This window comes from Pelodiscus sinensis, chromosome 4 (genome assembly GCF_049634645.1).
Source record: "Pelodiscus sinensis isolate JC-2024 chromosome 4, ASM4963464v1, whole genome shotgun sequence".
Lineage (NCBI taxonomy): Eukaryota > Metazoa > Chordata > Testudines > Trionychidae > Pelodiscus > Pelodiscus sinensis.
This window is the reverse complement of record NC_134714.1, coordinates 88,357,850-88,376,496: the sequence shown is the minus strand read 5'-3', so window position 1 is coordinate 88,376,496 and position 18,647 is coordinate 88,357,850. Positions and strand designations below refer to the sequence as shown.

The 18,647-nt window shown below is 42.1% G+C and overlaps 1 protein-coding gene across 9 annotated transcripts in view; it reads left to right on the top strand.

Moving 5' to 3' along the window:
* The window catches only part of ANO1 (anoctamin 1), a 134,218-nt gene that overhangs the window by 807 nt on the left and 114,764 nt on the right, over positions 1–18,647 (top strand). The window lies entirely within an intron of this gene.

The window sequence follows — 18,647 nt, the reverse complement described above, 5'->3', positions numbered from 1 at the left end:
GTAAAATATGTCTTTAGTTTCTTCTAAAATATAAAGTAGGATCAGTCATAGCTGCCTAAATATAGCAATTGAAAGCTTGTGTATCACTTCTTAGGGAAGTCAATCTACTCATAAATCACTGAATATGCAATATATGGTAATGATATATAAACAAATTCTATTTCAGTGGATTAGCATTATAGAATAGAAGACAAAGAAAGACTGAAACTGAAATGTCTTTGTGTGTGTATATATAAATGAGGTATGCGGCTAATCAGGAATGTACTTGTTTTTAAATGGTAAATTGTATATCCCACTATCATTAAATAATGAGTGCTAATTGACACATATAGATTGGAGAGTGAAAGTACATTCCTTGGCTGAGAAATTACTGAACACTTAGAATCAAAGAGCAGATACACATATATACATAGCAATGATTTATTTCAAAGGGGAAGCCAACGAAATTCTCTCCCTGTGTCTCGTATCATTAAGGTATCTGCTCTTTGATGTATATACACATAACATATATACACATAACAAATCTTCAGTTAGTTCAGCAATTGGAAAACAAATGACACTATCAGTGTTTATTGAATGAATTTTTCTCCTAGTTTAAAGGCTATTAAACTCAGAACTGAGCTGCTAAGCAGGAACATACTGTAACACTCGATTATCCATCTGAATTGTATACAAATGAAGTAAATTTAGAATGGCAACATTTATAAAGTCCATGTTTTACAATCAAAATTCCAAATCTAACTCTTTGCAGCTAAGAATAGCACGGGGAGCCCTTTCTTTACTCCCTTTTTTTATTCCCATGAAGACTTGTTATCCTAAAGTCGTCTTATTAAACAGCCAAATATTTAACTGGAGTTCTGCCCATTTCTAAAAGTAACACTGTATGCTCATCAAATCTCAGACCAGCCAGAGCGTCTCAGGATGAAAAAAAATACAGTTGTAGAAATTAACCTGACAGAAAACAGCTGGGTTTTATATCAAAATATCATTCTTCTGATGTCCATTAATTGTTCCATGTTGACATATTTATAGTAGAAGAAGAAAAAGGTATAATTTCATTTCAAAGTTGAAGGAGCACACTGAAATAGAAAGCAGGAAAAACAGGGGTAACTAATGTGTCATCGAAGTACATTAACAGAGAAATCAATGTGGACCAAATGCTAGAATGTGACTAAAGAAATACTATTTCTCATGAGGCAGGCAGCTATTTATCATAAGGCATTCAAAGTGATAAGCCAAAAGATCTCTGAGAAATTATAAATAGTACTTTAGTGACATTCTCCATTTAATTTACTGATTCAACCATTAGCAGCATGAACTGAGTGTACCCAATCTCATCAATATGACCAGGGAACAATTTTGGTCTTACACCTACCTCATTGCATTTCTATTGATGAGCCATCCACAAATCTTCTTTTGAATGTTTATGAAATATGTACTGTCTAACTACACTGCAGAGCTGTAGATGATCAGTTTCCTTGGTAACATTTGGTCCCACTGCAGAAACATGCAGGACCCATTCATGAAGTCTCTACTTGGTCCTTGCTCAAGCAAAACCTCCACTGATTGCTTGGGAAATTTAGCCTGAAGTAAGGATTGATGAGCATATTTTTTTAAAATCTAAAAAATGGGTTATCTTATGCTAGCTAATAATTAAGCCTAAGTGTCCTCAGTGCCTCTGTGCTATTGATTAGTCACAAACCCTGTCCATGAATTTTGGGCTTCACTGGTAGCACAAAAAGGAAAGATCAAAGGTGATGAATGTCATCTGCTGTGTCATAGCCTCACAAACCTGCAGGCATGTTACAGTAATACAGTGCATGGCATTTCTGACAGTTGTCAACATTCTCTTATGGTGATTCCCCCTTTCCTCCCTCCCTCTATACTCTAAGGCAGTGGTCACCAACCAGTAGTGGGATCTACCACTAGATCTTGGAGCCTCTGACAGGTGATCCTGACTGGTTTGGCCGGGAAGCTATTAAGTGCTGGCACTTCAGTTGCTCTTCCTCCCACTGTCATGCTACTCCTGCTCTCTGCCTTGGAGCTGCCCCTTGGCAGCCTCCTGCTTGCTGTGCAGGGTGTGGGATGGGAGACGAGGGGAGGTGCTGATGTCAGGGTGTCCTCCCTCCCTCCGTCCTCCACAGAGAGAAGGGCATGGAGGGAGCTTGGAAATGCAAATCTCTGTCACACTCACACACTGTGTGTCTCTGTCATTGTCACAAGCACACACTGTCCTGACCCAACACGTATGTGGGGAATCATTACTACTTTTACTGCTTGCAAAGTGGGTTGTTTTTAGTTTTTGACTGGTGTGTGCATTTCATAACTTGCATTTCTCTTATGCTTAAATTTAATACTTTGAGAATTGAGTTCTAAAATGCCTAACCTGTCATGTCTGGACTAATTGTCCTGATGGTGGTTGTGGTCCTGGAGGTGGCTGGCATGTCCCTGTGGCCCTGGGAGGGTCAGCACAGGGGGTCTCCATGCCTGCAGACACTGCTCCTGCAGCTCCCATTGATCAGTAATGGAGAACTGTGGCCTGTGGAGGTTGTGGGCCTGCTGTGGATGAAGGGTAGTGCATGGAGCCACTGCTCTATGTGCCAGGTACTTTGGGAGTGGTGGGGGGGCCAGGGTGGGAGCTGGCCTGCCTTGACTCTGCTGCTGGCTGTCCCACTGCTCCCAGACTTGAACCCACTGCCCTTCACTCCCTAGGGGAATGCCCTATCCCCTTCCATCAGAGGGTCCCTTATCTTGCCTTCCTAGTACGGGTGCTAGGTGCATCCTTGGGACAGCTGGTGTTGGCTGTCTGGCCGCTCTCGGGGGGGGGGGGGGGGAGGGGACAGCACTCAAGCCCCCAGCCCTGCGCTCCCCAGGCAAATGCCCTATCTCCTAGGGCACTCCAGAACCCATCCCTCCTCTCTCTCTCTCTCCCTTCAGGGAGTCCCCTCCCACACTCCAAATCTGTTGGCCCAAGACCAGAGCCTGCACTCCAAATCCCTACCCCAGCCTGGTGAAAGTGAATGAGATACAGGGAGGAAGGGAAATGGAGTGAGCTGGGTGAAGCCTTGGCAAAGGGATGGAGCAGGGGCAGGGCCTCAAAGAAGAGGCGGGAAGGAAGCCGGGCAAGGGTATTTGGGTTTGAGGCAGATCTTACATTGCACTTAAATTGAAAAAGCGCTCTTGTGGTTAAAAAGGTTGGAGACCACTGCTCTAGAGAAATGAGTGTGAGCTGTGGAGTTGCAAGTCAAGGTATGGGCAACATAGAGTCTGAAGGAACCATGCTGGCATAGGTAAGATGGTGCCTATGGAAAGCAGTTTGGAGGCAGTGAGCATAAGACTCAGAACGTCTTTGGAGCTGGAGAATCAGGCCTCCTGTGAAGCTAGAATGGAAGCAAATCCCCACTTCCACAGGAAGTAAACTTATCAACCCCCTCAGGGGTGCAATCTTGACTCTACTGTAGTCATTGGGAGTTTGGCTATTACCTAGGGCCATGATTTCACCACAGATGTTGAAACCCATTTCCCTGGCACACTCTCTCTAGAAGAGATTGTTCAGCCCTCTGAACTGGGACTTCCAGTGCAGGCCTACGCATCAGGTTTACTGTTTTTTATTAAATTTCTGCTCCTGATAACACACGAGCTATTCCTACCATGAGTTAAAGTGATGAATTATCTCCAGCTAATAATTAATCAGCTGTGACAATAGACTAACAGCTTTGATTTAATTAGACATTCTCTTCCAGCTCTGCAGTCGTTCACATCATTCACTTTGTTTTAATCTAAAATAACTTATTCATATTTGGGGATGGGGCCATGTTCTACCTGAGCACCTCCAGGAGGCAGTTTTGATTCAGTGACAGTTCTCGGGTGTGCAGTAGTGCAATGTGTCTAGTCCTAAATCAGTCTGGCAAGCAGGACAGTTCACCAGTCACTGCGAGGAGTTATGGAGCAACTGAGTATCAGGAAGTAAGTGACACAGCAGAGATGATAATGGGCTTAAGACCCAGCATATTTACCACAACCAGAAGCTGCAGCAGCTATGTTCTGTTGTTGTTACACAATTGTTATGAAATACGGACAAACAGTAGCCTGCCAAAAACAGAAGGCAGAAGAGTCACCCTGGGAAGTGGAGGCATTTGTTGGCACCAAGAGGGGGAAAATGTCCATTTTAATATTAATTATACCCCCTGGATTCTGATGACCTTGAGAAAAGGAAATGCTGGGCACTCACTATGAGTGGGGAAAGAGATTGTATTCAGTCCCACTCACTTTTATTGGGGAGTTGTAGCAGACATCACAGATTTCAGGGGCTCATCCTGGTGCTGAATCCCCTCATCTCTCATTGGCTTCAATGCACAGAGCACTGCTCAGGAGCTGCTCAGCACCTTGCACAACTGAGTCCTTGCCAAGAAGCTCTTTCTGGTGCACATACGGCAGCCTTCTTCATACATTATGTTAGGTAAATATGAGAGAGACAATTAACTCTTATTCACCTATCAACTCAGTGTATTTTCCTAAAAATAAAGTCAGGATTATTCAAAATGCTTAAATTTTCCTTTGCATAGAGATTAGTAGTCTAACAGATCAATGTAGCTTTTCTGTTGAATTTCTTATATGGCCCCACAATGTATATTCTAAGGGCAGAATCCCATATTGCGCTGAGTACCCTGAAACCAATGAGAGGTGAGGGAGCCAAGCAACTGTCTGAATTGGGCCTATCTTGAATATTTGGAATTGACCTCAGGCAAGGTGACAAAGCATTTCAAGTATGTAGTCATTAGGCCTCTGTTTCATATGTAGTCATAGTTATTTTTGTAGGTAAATAATCTATTTAATTTGATTCTATAGGCATAGGCAGGCATATGTCACAATTTGTTTCTTTTCCTCATGATGATATCTAGGGTCAATATACCTCTTGACATATAACATCTAACCGGGTGTGCTGAGCTAGTGACTATATTATGTGAAATTGATCTGAATATCCCCATCTTTGCTATTACTGTAATCTTCCAAGATAAAGGGAAAATGTGTGTATTTAATTTTTAAATTACAAGCCCCAACCATGCTTGCCATAGACATTCTGCCTTTATAATTGGATCCTACAATCTGTATGCAGAGATTACTTTAATTTCAAGGCTACGTCTAAACTGGCGGCTTCTTGCACAAGAACTGTTTTGCGGAAGAGTTCTTGTGCAAAAAATCTTCCACAAGAGTGTGTCCACACTGCCATGTGCTTTTGCGCAAGAGGATCCATGGCAGTGTGGATGCTCTCTTTCACAAGAAAGCTCTAATGGCCATTTTAACCATAGGGGCTTATTTCACAAGAAATTCATGTTGCCTGTCTACATTGCCCTCTGTGGAAGAGCTCTTGCTCAAGCGGGCTTATTCTTCATGGGGAGGGGAATACCTCTTCCAGAAGAAGCCCTGTTTTACAACGCTATACTGTAAATTTACTTGCGCAAGAACGCTTGTGCAGTATAGACAGCAGGCAAGTTTTTACACAAGAACAGCTGTTCTTGAGCAAGAAGCTGCCAGTGTAGACATAGCCCAAGAGTTCTATGTGTGAAAGTATTGATGGAACTATCTATCTTCATCACTTGTAGAACCCCTTTCATACTGACACCTTGAGTACTCCAGTGGTACTATTTTAAAAAGTCAGTCTTATTCCAACTGTTAGAACACAGTAATATCTGAGAAACTGATGATATTTTCTGTTCTAAGTATAGGAAAATATTGCAATGTCTTTACTGTAAGTTCTCCGAAAAGCAGTTAAGGTTAGCCATTTAGTAATAATCAAAATAGGTGGCTTGTTTAAAAAATTCTAAGCATATATATCAAGTAGTACTGGTAACAAGCACTGTTTCAAATATTACAGTCATACTGTTGGGGATAATGAAAGGACCAAGCTAATCCAAATAATTGTTTCTATCATCCTCTATTTCTGAATGCTGCTTTTGTATTTGGAGGGCCACCCCCTCTTTGAATCATGCACCAGCCTTCTTATACTCTTTGATATCCCCTTCACTTTCAAGGCTCTGACCAGCTCTAGTTCATCTATTTCTCCACTTGCACTGTAGACGTGGCCATTTTGGAATGGCTTTATGCTCCTATTGTCTTCTCTCAAGAGCAGTTCTTCTGTCCCCTTTCTCATGCAATTTCCAGACTGTGGACCAAGTAACCTTATGCTTCTTCAAATTTCTTCTTGAGCTCTCACCTGTAGCCTGCTGGTACTGTTGTCATCAATCTCTATTTTTATTCCAGAGTCTTTTAATTTATAAAATAATAGTAGTAACATAATGCCTCACATCAGATCTCTTGACCTTTCATTATGCTATCACTTGTCCTCTCATGTTCTCCATCCTGCTTCATACCTTTGTTACATACACAGCTGCAAAGTGTGATAGTAAGTTAGAGCCTGCTTGTGCAAACTGTTCTTACTAATATTTATACTCTGGTATTGTTAGGACAACTCATGTGCATATGGGTTTGCATGTTCCAAGCCCTTAGAGCACAACTCACCACGATGGAATTTGTCACTTTTAAAATAATCTTCAAAGTTCCATAGTTAGCTCTTTATTTTTACAGAGAATCATCACTCTTTTTTTAAGTTACAAAGAACTTGTACAATATTTTTCTTAGGTCAATTCCATAACATGTGTTGTTCATTAATCATATTATAATCATGATACTAAGCCTTTTTGAAACACCTTTCAAATTGCTCTAGAAACATTTAAGTGATCAATATCCTGTGAGGATGCTAAATAGGCTTGGTATTTCACAGAGGGAAGGGTTCAGGCAGAGAAATTCAAATGACTTAACTTAGCAGATGGGGCAAATTCGTTTGCTAGCTGGAGTTAAAACTCAGATGTTCCTTACTAGTAGGCCTATAGTCAGGCTATTCCTATCTGTATGACAGGAAATTTTATCAGTATGCGCAAAATTCTGTCTCCTGTCCACACTGCAGATATTTATTGCCTGTTCTGCACTCATGATGCCAGCTGAAGTTTCGCTCACAGAACAAGCTCAGAATATGGAATAGAAATCTGCAGGGCTGATGAGATCAGATGACAAAATTCTGTCCAAGGAGAAGAGATTAAACAAATTTAAAACACCTGGTTAATATGAGGGTATAGGAAAGGCATAGACAAAAATTAAATTAACAAATACAAAATTCAGAACATGTTGTCTTAAAGTGTTGTACGAGGTAAATCACACAAGCAGGTTTTGAGCCAACTATCCCGAGCATGTACATACTTCAGCAGTATCAGAAGGCCAATGTTAAAGTGAGGATGGCATCCTTTGAAACTCTTGTATTCAGTGTCGCTTAAAGTATAAAAAGGTTTATTTAAAATATAATTTATTCATGCCATCTCTTCTCTTTTGCTTTTACATTTGGGCCAGCTTTACAGTGGGATAGGATAGGGCCTTATTTAGGACTCTCAGGATTTGACTCCTTAATTTCAGTGGAGTTTAAAATTGTTCCATATGGATTAGTATGATAAATAACAGGAAGAAAGCTATTCATTTATGTCTATATTGTAATATTTTCACTTCAAGATCTTGTTTCCCATCCTTCGTTTGTTTGTGTATAGTGACTGTTTTTGTTTGTTTTGTTTTTTTTTTCACTGATGTGGTATGTAGAATTTCAAAGAACTTTGTGCAAAGCTAGGAAAAATATTATTGCAGTGTAGAAAGAAAGGAAGTGTTTGTGCTAAAAGTCGCTAAATGTGCCCATGCTGTTTTGTCGTACTGATGTCTTAAAAGGGAATGCTGTACATACATATATGTGCACACACTTTTCCACTTCTATTCTAACACCAGAGCCACTGCAGGAAAAATTTCAGGGAAAGCAGCACACATAATGGCTACGTCTACACTGGCCCCTTTTCCGGAAGGGGCATGTAAATTTCATGAGTCGTAGTAGGGAAATGCGCGGGGGATTTAAATATCCTACTTTGAAGTAGGAATAAGAGCCTCCGGAAAAGGGCGCTTTTTCCGGAGGATCGGGGCCAGTGTAGACGCTCTTTTCCGGCTTTTTTAAAAGCCGGAAAAAAGCGGCGGACATTTTTATTTAAATGCCGCGGGGGATATTTAAATCCCCCGCACATTTCCCTACTACGACTCATGAAATTTACATGCCCCTTCCGGAAAAGGGGCCAGTGTAGACGAGCCCATAATGGGTGTGGTTCACTGATTTCATAGAATCCTAAAACTGGAAGGGACCGTGAGAGGTCATCAAGTCCAGTCCCCTGCCCTCACAGTGGGACCAAGCACCATCTTTCTCATCTCTGATAGATGTCTATCCAACCTGCTCGTAAATATCTGCAGGGATGGAGATTACACAGCCTCCCTGGGCAATTTATGCCAGTGTTTAAACACCCTGACAGGAAATTTTTCCTAATGTCCAACCTAAAACTCCCTTGCAGCAGTTGAAGCCCATTGCTGCTTGTTCTATCCTCAGAGGCCAAGGAGAACAATTTTTCCCTCCTCCTTATAACACCCTTTTAAATACTTGAAAACTGTTATCATGTCACCTCTGTCTTCTCTTTACTAGACTAAACAAGCCCAATTCTTTCAGTCTTCCCTCATGTTTTCTAGACCTTTAATCATTTTTGTTGCTTTTCTCTGGCCCTTCTCCAATTTCTCCACATTGTTCTTGAAATGTGGTGCCCAGAACTGAACACAATACTCCGACTGAGGCCTACTCAGTGCATAATAGAGCAGAAGAATGACTTCTTGGCTACGTCTACACTGGCCCCTTTTCCGGAAGGGGCATGTTAATTTCACCTATCGTAGTAGGGAAATCCGCGGGGGATTTAAATATCCCCCGCGGCATTTAAATAAAAATGTCCGCCGCTTTTTTCCGGCTTTTAAAAAAGCCGGAAAAGAGCGTCTACACTGGCCCCGATCCTCCGGAAAAAGCGCCCTTTTCCGGAGGCTCTTATTCCTACTTCGAAGTAGGAATAAGAGCCTCCGGAAAAGGGCGCTTTTTCCGGAGGATCGGGGCCAGTGTAGACGCTCTTTTCCGGCTTTTTTAAAAGCCGGAAAAAAGCGGCGGACATTTTTATTTAAATGCCGCGGGGGATATTTAAATCCCCCGCGGATTTCCCTACTACGATAGGTGAAATTAACATGCCCCTTCCGGAAAAGGGGCCAGTGTAGACTTAGCCCTTATGTCTTGCCCAGAACACTCCTGTTAAAGCATCCCAGAACCATGTTTGCTTTTTTTTCTTTTTTTCAACAGTGTCACATTGTTGACTCATGTTTAACTTGTCATTCACTATGATCTCTAAATCCCTTTCTGCAGTACTCCTGCCTAGACAGTCATTTCCCATTCTGTATGTGTGAAACTGATTGTTCCTTCCTAAGTGGAGTACTTTGCATTTCTCCTTATTAAACTTCATCCCATGACCTCAGATCATTTTGAATTATGACCCTAGCCTTCAAAGCACTTGCAACCCCTCCCAGCTAGGTATCATCTGCAAACTTAATAATCATACTCTCTATGCCATCATCTAAATCGTTGATGAAGCTATTGAACAGAACTGGTCCCAAACAGACCCCTGCGGAACCTCACTTGTTATGCCCTTCCAGCATGACTGTGAACCATTAATAACTACTCTCTGAGAACAGTTAGCCAGTAGATGCATTTCCCTAGCTTATTGATGAGAAGGTCATGGAAGACCATGTCAAATGCCTTCCTAAAATCTAGGTATACCACGCCTACTGCTTCTCCCTTATCCACAAGACTTGATATCCTATCAAAGAAAGCTATCACATTGGTTTGACATGATTTGTTCTTTACAAATCCATGCTGGCTATTACCTATCATCTTGTTATCTTCCAGATGTTTGCAGATGAATTCCTTAATTACTTGCTCCATTATTGTTCCTGGCACAGAAGTTAAACTGACTGGTCTGTAACTTCATGGGTTGTTTTTATTTCCCTTTTTATAGATAGACACTATATTTGCTCTTTTCCAGACTTCTGGAATCTCTCCCAACTTCCATGTTTTTTCAAAGATGATAGCTAACGGCTCAGATATGTCCTCTATCAGCTCTTTGAGTACTCTAGGATGCATTTCATCAGGTCCTAGTGACTTGGAGACATCTAACTTTTCTAGGAAATTTTTAACTTGTTCATTTTTTATTTTAACTTCTAAACCTACCCCCATTTCAGTAGCATTCACTATCTTAGGTAACCCTTCATCATCAGATTTCTTGGTGAAGACCAAAACAAAGAAGTAATTAAGCACCTCTGCCATTTCCAAGTTTCCCGTTATTGTTTCTCCCTTTTCACTGAGGAATGTGCCTACCCTGCCCCTGGTCTTCCTCTTGCTTCTAATATACTTGTCGAATGTTGTCTTGTTACCCTTTATCTCTAGCTAGATTTAGCTCATTTTGTGCCTTTCTAATCTTGCCCCTGCATACTTGTGTTCTTTGCTTATATTCATCATTTGTAATATATAAAAGTGGAAACTAGGTCATAACTCCTTTTTGTTTTTTAGATCATATAAGATCTCCTGATTGATCCAAGGTGGTCTCCTGCCATACTTTCTCTCTTTCCTCTGCGGTGGAATAGTTTGGTTTTGGGCCCTTAATAATGTCCCTTTAAAAAACTGTCAACTCTCTTTAGTTGTTTTTCCTCTTAGTCTTACTTCTCATGGGATCTTACCTAACAGCTCTCTGAGTTTACTAAAATCTGCCTTCCTAATATCCGTTGTCTCTAATTTGCTTTTCTCCCTGCTACCATTGCGTAGAATCATGAACTCTATGATTTCATGATCACTTTCATGCAAGCTGCCTTCCACTTTTGAATTTCCACCAGTTTCTCCTGATTTGTGAAAATCAAATCTAGAACAACTCCACCTCTAGTAGCTTTCTCAACCTTCTGAAATAAAAAAAAGTCTCCAACGCAGTCCAAGAATTTATTGGATAATCTGTGCCCCGCTGTCTTAATTCCCCAACATATGTCTGCATATCTCTGTATGCATATGCTCCCTGATTTGATAGTGGCCATGTATGTACACAAACACTGTGTGCTGAGACCAGGAACAATCTATTTGTGGGGCATCTGAGGGATAAACTTTCAGCATGCATTAAAACTGCTTTCTTGAACAAGAGTGTAGGTCTATTTGATGGTTAGGGGTGTGAGGAGAGCTGAATTAGGCCACTCGTCCTCTCCTGTAGAACTCAAGCATACATGCTGCTGCTATCAATGGAAGATGTGTATTGATTGTTTTGAGGGCCTCCAACCCTCAAACAGTGCTGTGGTGAGGAGAGGGAGGATAATGACAGGGGTCTCCCACACTGGAGCAACAAAGCAAAGGAAACAAATATCTCACTTCCCAGCTTTGTATGTCATACTTGCTCTTATGGTCATGCCTGCAAATTATTTAGCCAGCACATGAAGTCAAGGGAAGAGTTTATATGATGTTGAATGGCCCATTAAGGAACACTTAACTCACAGCATACCCTGGAAAATGCCTGCCCAGTCTATACTTGACTTAATAGATTTTTTTGTCACACAGAAAGAGAAAGTGCAGGGCAGAGATGCGTGAGGACCCCAGAAAGAAGAATCAACCAGGGAGGGGCTCATCTCTCTCCCAGTCCAAGTAGTGCTAGAATCTCTATTCCTCTTGGTCTGTGACTCAGTGCCTGCCCAGGGGAGCCCCCTACACACACACCTTTTGCTTGCTCTGGCACTGCCAGAGTGGCAGCAGTGGAAATTTTGCTTCTGCTGCACCAAGGAGCATAGATGCCCCAGGTCTAATCTTCCAGGTTCACTACTACACATACATGGATCAGGCTGAGACTGGCTTCCAACAGGGCCCACTGAAGGGAAAGGCTGTGTAGGTTATTGGGGGGGGGGGGGCATAGTGACTTGTGGTAGCACTTGGGAGGTGCATTGGCCCCCGGTGCTTCTGCCAAAAAATTTAATTGCTAAATGAGGTGCTTCTTCATGTGCTCTCCCTTTTCCTCTGAGTTGCCTTTTCTGCACTATCTCCACCTGCAGGCACCAGTCACCTATGATTGGGGCAGGGAATGAGCCCTAAACAGTAAATGAGTGGGGTGGTCAAAGCAGTGCACTATGGGGGGGGGGGGGAATGTGTTGGATATGGTACACAGACGCTTCTAGCCTCATTGACTGCTAATATATATTTTTTCTGCCTTGCAGTGGACAAAGATCATGTGTCTGCTGACTTTCTCACTTTGATACCTGTGGTATAAGCAGTATACAACATAGCTCTTCTTCTCCAAAGCTATGTCTATATAGCAGCATTATTTTGGAATAACTGACGTTGTTTGAAATAACATAGTCCGTATCTACTCTACAAGGTATTATTTCAACAAAATGTCAAAATAATGTTGAGCTGGAGGACTTCTTACCCTGACTCCTGTAACTTTCATTTTATGAGAAATAAGGGAAGTTGGAGAAGAGTGCTTTCTCAGACTCCCTGCTGTGTAGACAGTGCCAAAAGCCAAAATAAGCTATTTCGATGTAAGCTATGCAATTGAAATAACTCAAGTCACATAGCTTATTTCGGTTTTAGCCCTCATGCCCAAAATGTCAAAGACTGTTCCCAGTGAACTCGATTAGCAAAACTCCTTTTGATTTCAATGGAAACAGGATTTGTCCCCAAGAAGAGATCAAAGAATGTGGTGGTGGTGTGGGTTTTTTTTGTTTGTTTGTTGTGTTTTTTTTTTTTTTTTTAAATAATCAATTGCTTCTCTGTTCAGAGAGAGTTCTCATGCATGTTCTTCTTCCAGGCTGATTTTGATTGCCTCTCCTGTATGTCATGCTGAGGAAAATAATAAAACAAGTGATGCACAGCACCTATACTTTTTTTTTTTTTTTACACATTTTTCACATTGGCATAGTAAAAATACAAGCTTTCATCTAGACCAGAAGTTCTCAAACTGTGGTCCAAGATCTCCATTCATGTGGACCGAGGAAAGGTTGTTACTTTTGTTTTTGTTTTTTTGTAAAGTGCTCTTATCCAAAGCACTTAACAATAGTTAGCTAACAGTACAAACTATGATGGTACAAACAATATTTGGAAAGATCATTGAGTGGTCCACTGAGACCCTCAGCAATTTTCAGATGATCTATGGAAAACAAATTAGACTACAAAAACAGTCAAGGTACCTCACTTTATTTTCATTTACATTGGAGGATGAAGGACAAAAATAGGGAGGGAGGCAGGAGTGATGTGTGAAGGGAAATGGAGGGGACACATGCACCCAACATCATGGGTGGGAGGGGGCAAGGAGCCAGCAGGAGGACTCTGGAGCCCATAGCAGGAGTCTGGCTCCCCTGCACTCTCCTGCAGCAGCAGGCAAAACAGAACAATGTGGATCCAGTTCACTCTGGTTGCTCGGGGGAGGGGGTCCGGACTGCCCTGCACTAACCCCTTGGGAAGTGGAATGATGCAACTAGTGACTGTCAGCTCTACTCCCCCACCTCCAGTGCTGGACCACCAGACCTGCTAGCCCCCAAGTCTCATCGACTGGGGGAAGAGGCAAGGAGGGGACAGAGCAAAAGTGAGGGAAGGTGGGGGAGCAAGAATGGGAAGAGGCAGGGCCTGTGACAGAGTGGCATTGTCCTAGCCCTTCCTCAGGTTGGACAGTCGTCTCTGGGGGGAGGGATGTGAAAGAGAATGTTCTTTCTTGGTTTGGTCCAGGGGAGGGGGCGTAAAATGTGGCTGAGCACAGGGCTCCACTAACTGTAAATCTGCCACTGGTATTTGATGTGGCAGCAGTGAAGGATAAGACTGAAGAGACTATGTCAAGGCTTGATGTACAATGAAGCCCTGGTACAGTTCTACTGGCTGGTGGAAATTATTACATTGCTATATATATCCTGTGTACACTGGCATGGAGTCTGAACCTGATCTAAAGAACAAAAATGGTTCTCTATATGTAACATGCATTTCAGCATGTGGTCAGGCAAACCTCATGCGGATGCTGGTATCTGAGTGCATAGTGTGAATGTTCTTTTTGATGAATGACGAGTCAAGGTTTCTAAAAATAAACTAATGATTTTTCCTTTTTTTATTTCCTCTGACTTAATATGTTTTATTCAACCATATAATTACCAGGAGACTGAGTGTAGTAGCTGACTCACTACCCTGGAATATGGAACTGAACTTTCTCAACATTTGCAATTAAGTAGAGAATTAAGATCCTGGGTGTATAGCCTGTGTTGGGGATTGAAGGGGACTGGTTCTAGGGTTCTGCTGTAGGCTGCTTTCTCTGTTCACATGTTTAATTTGCAGACTATGCCCTGTCTTGTCTCTTTAGCACTGTGGAGAATAACAGAAAGACCTTTGTGAATAAATGTATCTGCACAATCAGTGAAAGAAAATCTAAGAGCCCTATTAAGGTCAGTTAATTACTAAAATAATTAATCATGAGGGAACTTCCAGTTAACTATTCCCCCAACACCACCCCCTCTATTGATCAGGCAATAATCCAAAATAACAATTGCTTCCATCAAATTGAGCAACATTTTTTAATAAAAGCTTCTTAGCACGTATTCTTAATTCATCATGTTGCTAATAAATAGCCCTTAATCTTGAATTCACATAGATGTGAAGATGTATGTATTTGTCAAGTTTTCAGTAAGCAAAGAGTTCACTTGTTTGTGGGGATTGTCTACTAAAATATCATGATATTCCAGACTGTGCAAAACTTAAGGTACTGTCTTGTTTCTGTGTCCTTGAAACTATAGGGACCAATCTAAAATATGCCTGGGTGTCAGTGAGGAATTGAGGGAGTGCATCACTTTAGAGGAGACTCAGAGCACTTCCCAGGACCAGGTACACGTAGCACACTGAATATCTAATGCAAAAACAAACCCTATAGAGTATACTATATGTCTGGCTGAAAGGTGCATCTTTTGCCTGTGTATAATGCATACCTGATTATAAGGGCTTGTCTTTTATAGAATGTGCTCTATGACTAGTGAAAGGGGTGAGCTTACTGAAGTCCACGGTGCATTGTACTAGATGTAAAATATTCCACCTAATAAAAATGGAATGAATGAACTGTCTAGAGACATGACTTGGGTAATATTAAAATCCCCTTCAGTATGATAGGTAGTGTCCTCAGGGCTGTTGTGTCCCGAAAAGTGATTAAAGAAATTTAGATCATATCTCTTAGAAACATCTACCGTATACTGATATTTACTCTTTCACCTTGTGTGTGTTATAAGGTAAAATAAGAATTTTCTCTTTTCCCTTTCATGTATTCCTTTTCTGGGCTTGCAGAGATACAGGCTTTTAATTTTATTTTTTTTTTGGCATGTATAGGATATATTATGTTTGTGCATTCTAATCCATCCCACTAGCATTTCTTTACACCTTCTGTTTGCAAATATATTTTGTATGGAAGAAAATTGTTTCCTTGTTGTCTTCTTAGGAGCCCTAATGTGTTTCCTGTGAATTACTGTTGCACTGTTTGTTGTAAAATAGAATTTCTATGAATGACAGTGTACAGGGCCATGTGAAAGTCTTCTGCACAGAGGTGAATGCATCCAAATAATAGACTCAGAAGAATATCTAGATTGGGGTGGAAAAATTCCAGCCTGTGGGCCGGATCTGGTCCACAAGATTAGTCTCTGGCAGGCCCCCCGCCTCTATATTTACCCACACGTTTGCAGGTATTGCGTGATTGAAGCTCTTGATGGCCATGATCACCATTCGTGGCCAATGGGAGTGGTGGGAAGTAGTGTCCCAAATCGCAATCTGTGGCTAATGAGAGCTGCAATTGCAGATCCCTATGAAGGCAGAGGTCAATACAGTGGTGGCAGCGTGCCAGGGACTAACCCTTATAGGCCACCAGTTTTTTTGTAATGCCCACCCTAGACTAGATAATGAAATTAAATAAATGTTTGACAGTTGGACCAGTAAAACAAAAAATAAATTAGCTTTATCTTTAGATCCAGGCTTGTCTTCCATTTTCTTCAATAAAAGATACCTATACGCATGGGCAGAATTTAGCTCTGATCATTTCAATTCAGTGTCATGGAATTCAGGTTTATAGGGACATGGAATTCAATGTCTAAAAGCAGAATCTTATTAATAGGCAACCTGAATTTATCTGTCTGAACAGCTTTCTAGGTCCTCTGCTGATCAGAGAAGCAGATTTGAAATATGATTTCATCTTTACAGCAATTATCAATAATAATATTGGCAGGCAGTTGAGTCTGAGCAAAAATATGTTTCAAAATGAAAATTTAATTTCTTGTCTTTGGTTGGTTTAAATTAGTTTCCATGGCATGTCTTAAACTAAGTGTTGTAATTGAAACCCTAAAATAGGTTCTGCTATTTTGCCCAGGTGTTGTACAGGAGATTCAGGCTTTCCAAACACAAGAATGTATTACATAGCTGAGCTACCATACATAGGGACATTCTCACACTCGGGAAGTTCTCTTTTAGGTAGACAGTAGGATGCTAGAATGAGGTCTAAGCAGGGGCAGATGACTGTTTTGCGAGGCCCAGGGCAGCATAATCTTGCGGGGACCCCTTTGCCACGGCGCATGCGCGGTGGCGCCACGGCGCATGCGCAGGGCTTTTTGCAGCGCGGGGCCCGGGGCGGCCGCCCTGCTCACCCTGCCGTATATCCGCCCCTGGGTCTAAGGGTTAAACAGAGAAATGCATCATTAATCTGAATAACCCTGCTGAGTTTGATTTATGATGGAGTAAATCTTTTGTACAGCTTCAGCGCCTTTCATCTGAAGATCTCAAAGTAACTTACAAACCATAATGAGCTTGCAATGGGATTGCACCATGTACCTGCGGACATCATTTGGCGAAAATAGGTGTTGTACAGGTCTTACTGAGAGTGTGAGTTGGGCTTGTCAAACCTCTATCACAAATGATTATACATGAGGGCTATGTCTAGACTGGCTAGTTTTTCTGGAAAAACTTGTCAGCTGTCTACACTGGCCGCTTGAATTTCCGCAAAAGCACTGACGATCTCATGTAAGATTGTCAGTGTTCTTGCGGAAATACTATGCTGCTCCCGTTCGGGCAAAAGTCCTTTTGCACAACACTTTTGCGCAAAAAGGCCAGTGTAGACAGCTGAGCTTTGTTTTCCGCAAAAAAGCCCCGATCGCGAAAATGGCGTTTGGGGCTTTTTTGCGGAAAAGCGTGTCTAGATTGGCACGGATGCTTTTCTACAAAAAGTGCTTTTGCGGAAAAGCGTCCATGCCAATCTAGATGCTCTGTTCTGAAAATGCTTTTAACAGAAAACTTTTCCATTAAAAGCATTTCTGGAAAATCATTCCAGTCTAGACGTAACCGAGGTGAGAACTTGACTTTCAGGTCTGTTTGAATTTGCAGAGCCAGCAGTGAAGAAGAGATCCTTTTTCCTTCCAAGCTGAGTAACTCTGAAGTGGAGTCAGTGAGAGACACGTGGTTCCACGTTTGGTATTTTTGCAGAGGATGCTGCTGCAAATTACTGCGGAGAGACCAAAACAACTCATCTCTGTCCAGAATCAGGGTAGTGCAATGATAGCATTAAGTCATCCACAACACCACTTCTGAGCTGCTCCAGGTATTCATCATCTACAGCTCAGGATTAGGGTTGCCAACTGTCTCTGATCACACAGACCCAAACACCTTTACCCACTTCTCCAAGGCCCCGCCCCTGCTCACTCTATTTTCCCTCCCTCCTTCATTCGTTCCCCCTTACTTTTCCCAGGATGGGGCAAAAAGGGATTGGGAGTGTGGGCTCTGGGTTTGGGCCATGGGGTTCAGAATGAGAGAGGGGGGTGCTGCGCTGAGCTGCGGGAAGGTGATTGGGGGATATAGGAGGAGTTGCAGGGTGCAGACTTTGGCTGGATGGCACTTACCTCAGGCAGCTCTCAGTCAGCAGCACAGTAGATCTAAGGCAGTGCCCTGGCCCTACACTGCTCCCATAAGTGGCTGGCACTCCCCTCTGCACTTGGGGAAGAGGGCTCCATGCCCTACTCCCTGCCCAACGGGAGCTATGGAATCAGTGCTTGGGACAAGAGTAGCATGCAGAAATCCTCTGCCCTCCCATCCCCTTGCCCTGAGAGAACTGCAGGGACATGCTGGCTACTTCCAGGAGTGGCACAGGGCCAGGGCAGGTAGGAAGCCCACCTTAATCCTGCTGTGCCACTGGATTTTTAGCAGTTTAAAATCTCCCAGATTGGCCACAGTAGCCTCCGGGAGACAGAATCCAAAATCAGGAGAGTTATGTTACACAATGTTAGGTTCTGGACCTAAAGCTGCCATGCTACACCATTAGTTTTGATATCTGTTTCAGGGGAGTGTTGGCTGATTGGCAAATTTAGAATTTAGGACTTCATTTTAGGTCCATATTAGTTTCATCTTGGATCATATCTGGTCTCTCAGATCAGGCTTATAATAACAACTGATAATAATGCTAAAGTGACAAATACTGTTTTTAGTAGGTTAACATAATTCACCTGAAATCAGTGAAGCCTCAGTCATGCAACTGACTATCTTCCAACAGACTCCAATGCACAGTAAAGTCAGGGGCACAGAACTGTCCACATACAATCAATTACAGAATTTAAGCATGGAAGTTTTGCAGGTGGGGAAAAAAAGTGATCTATTTAAACCCCGCCTACCCTCTACTTTAAAAGAACAGTTA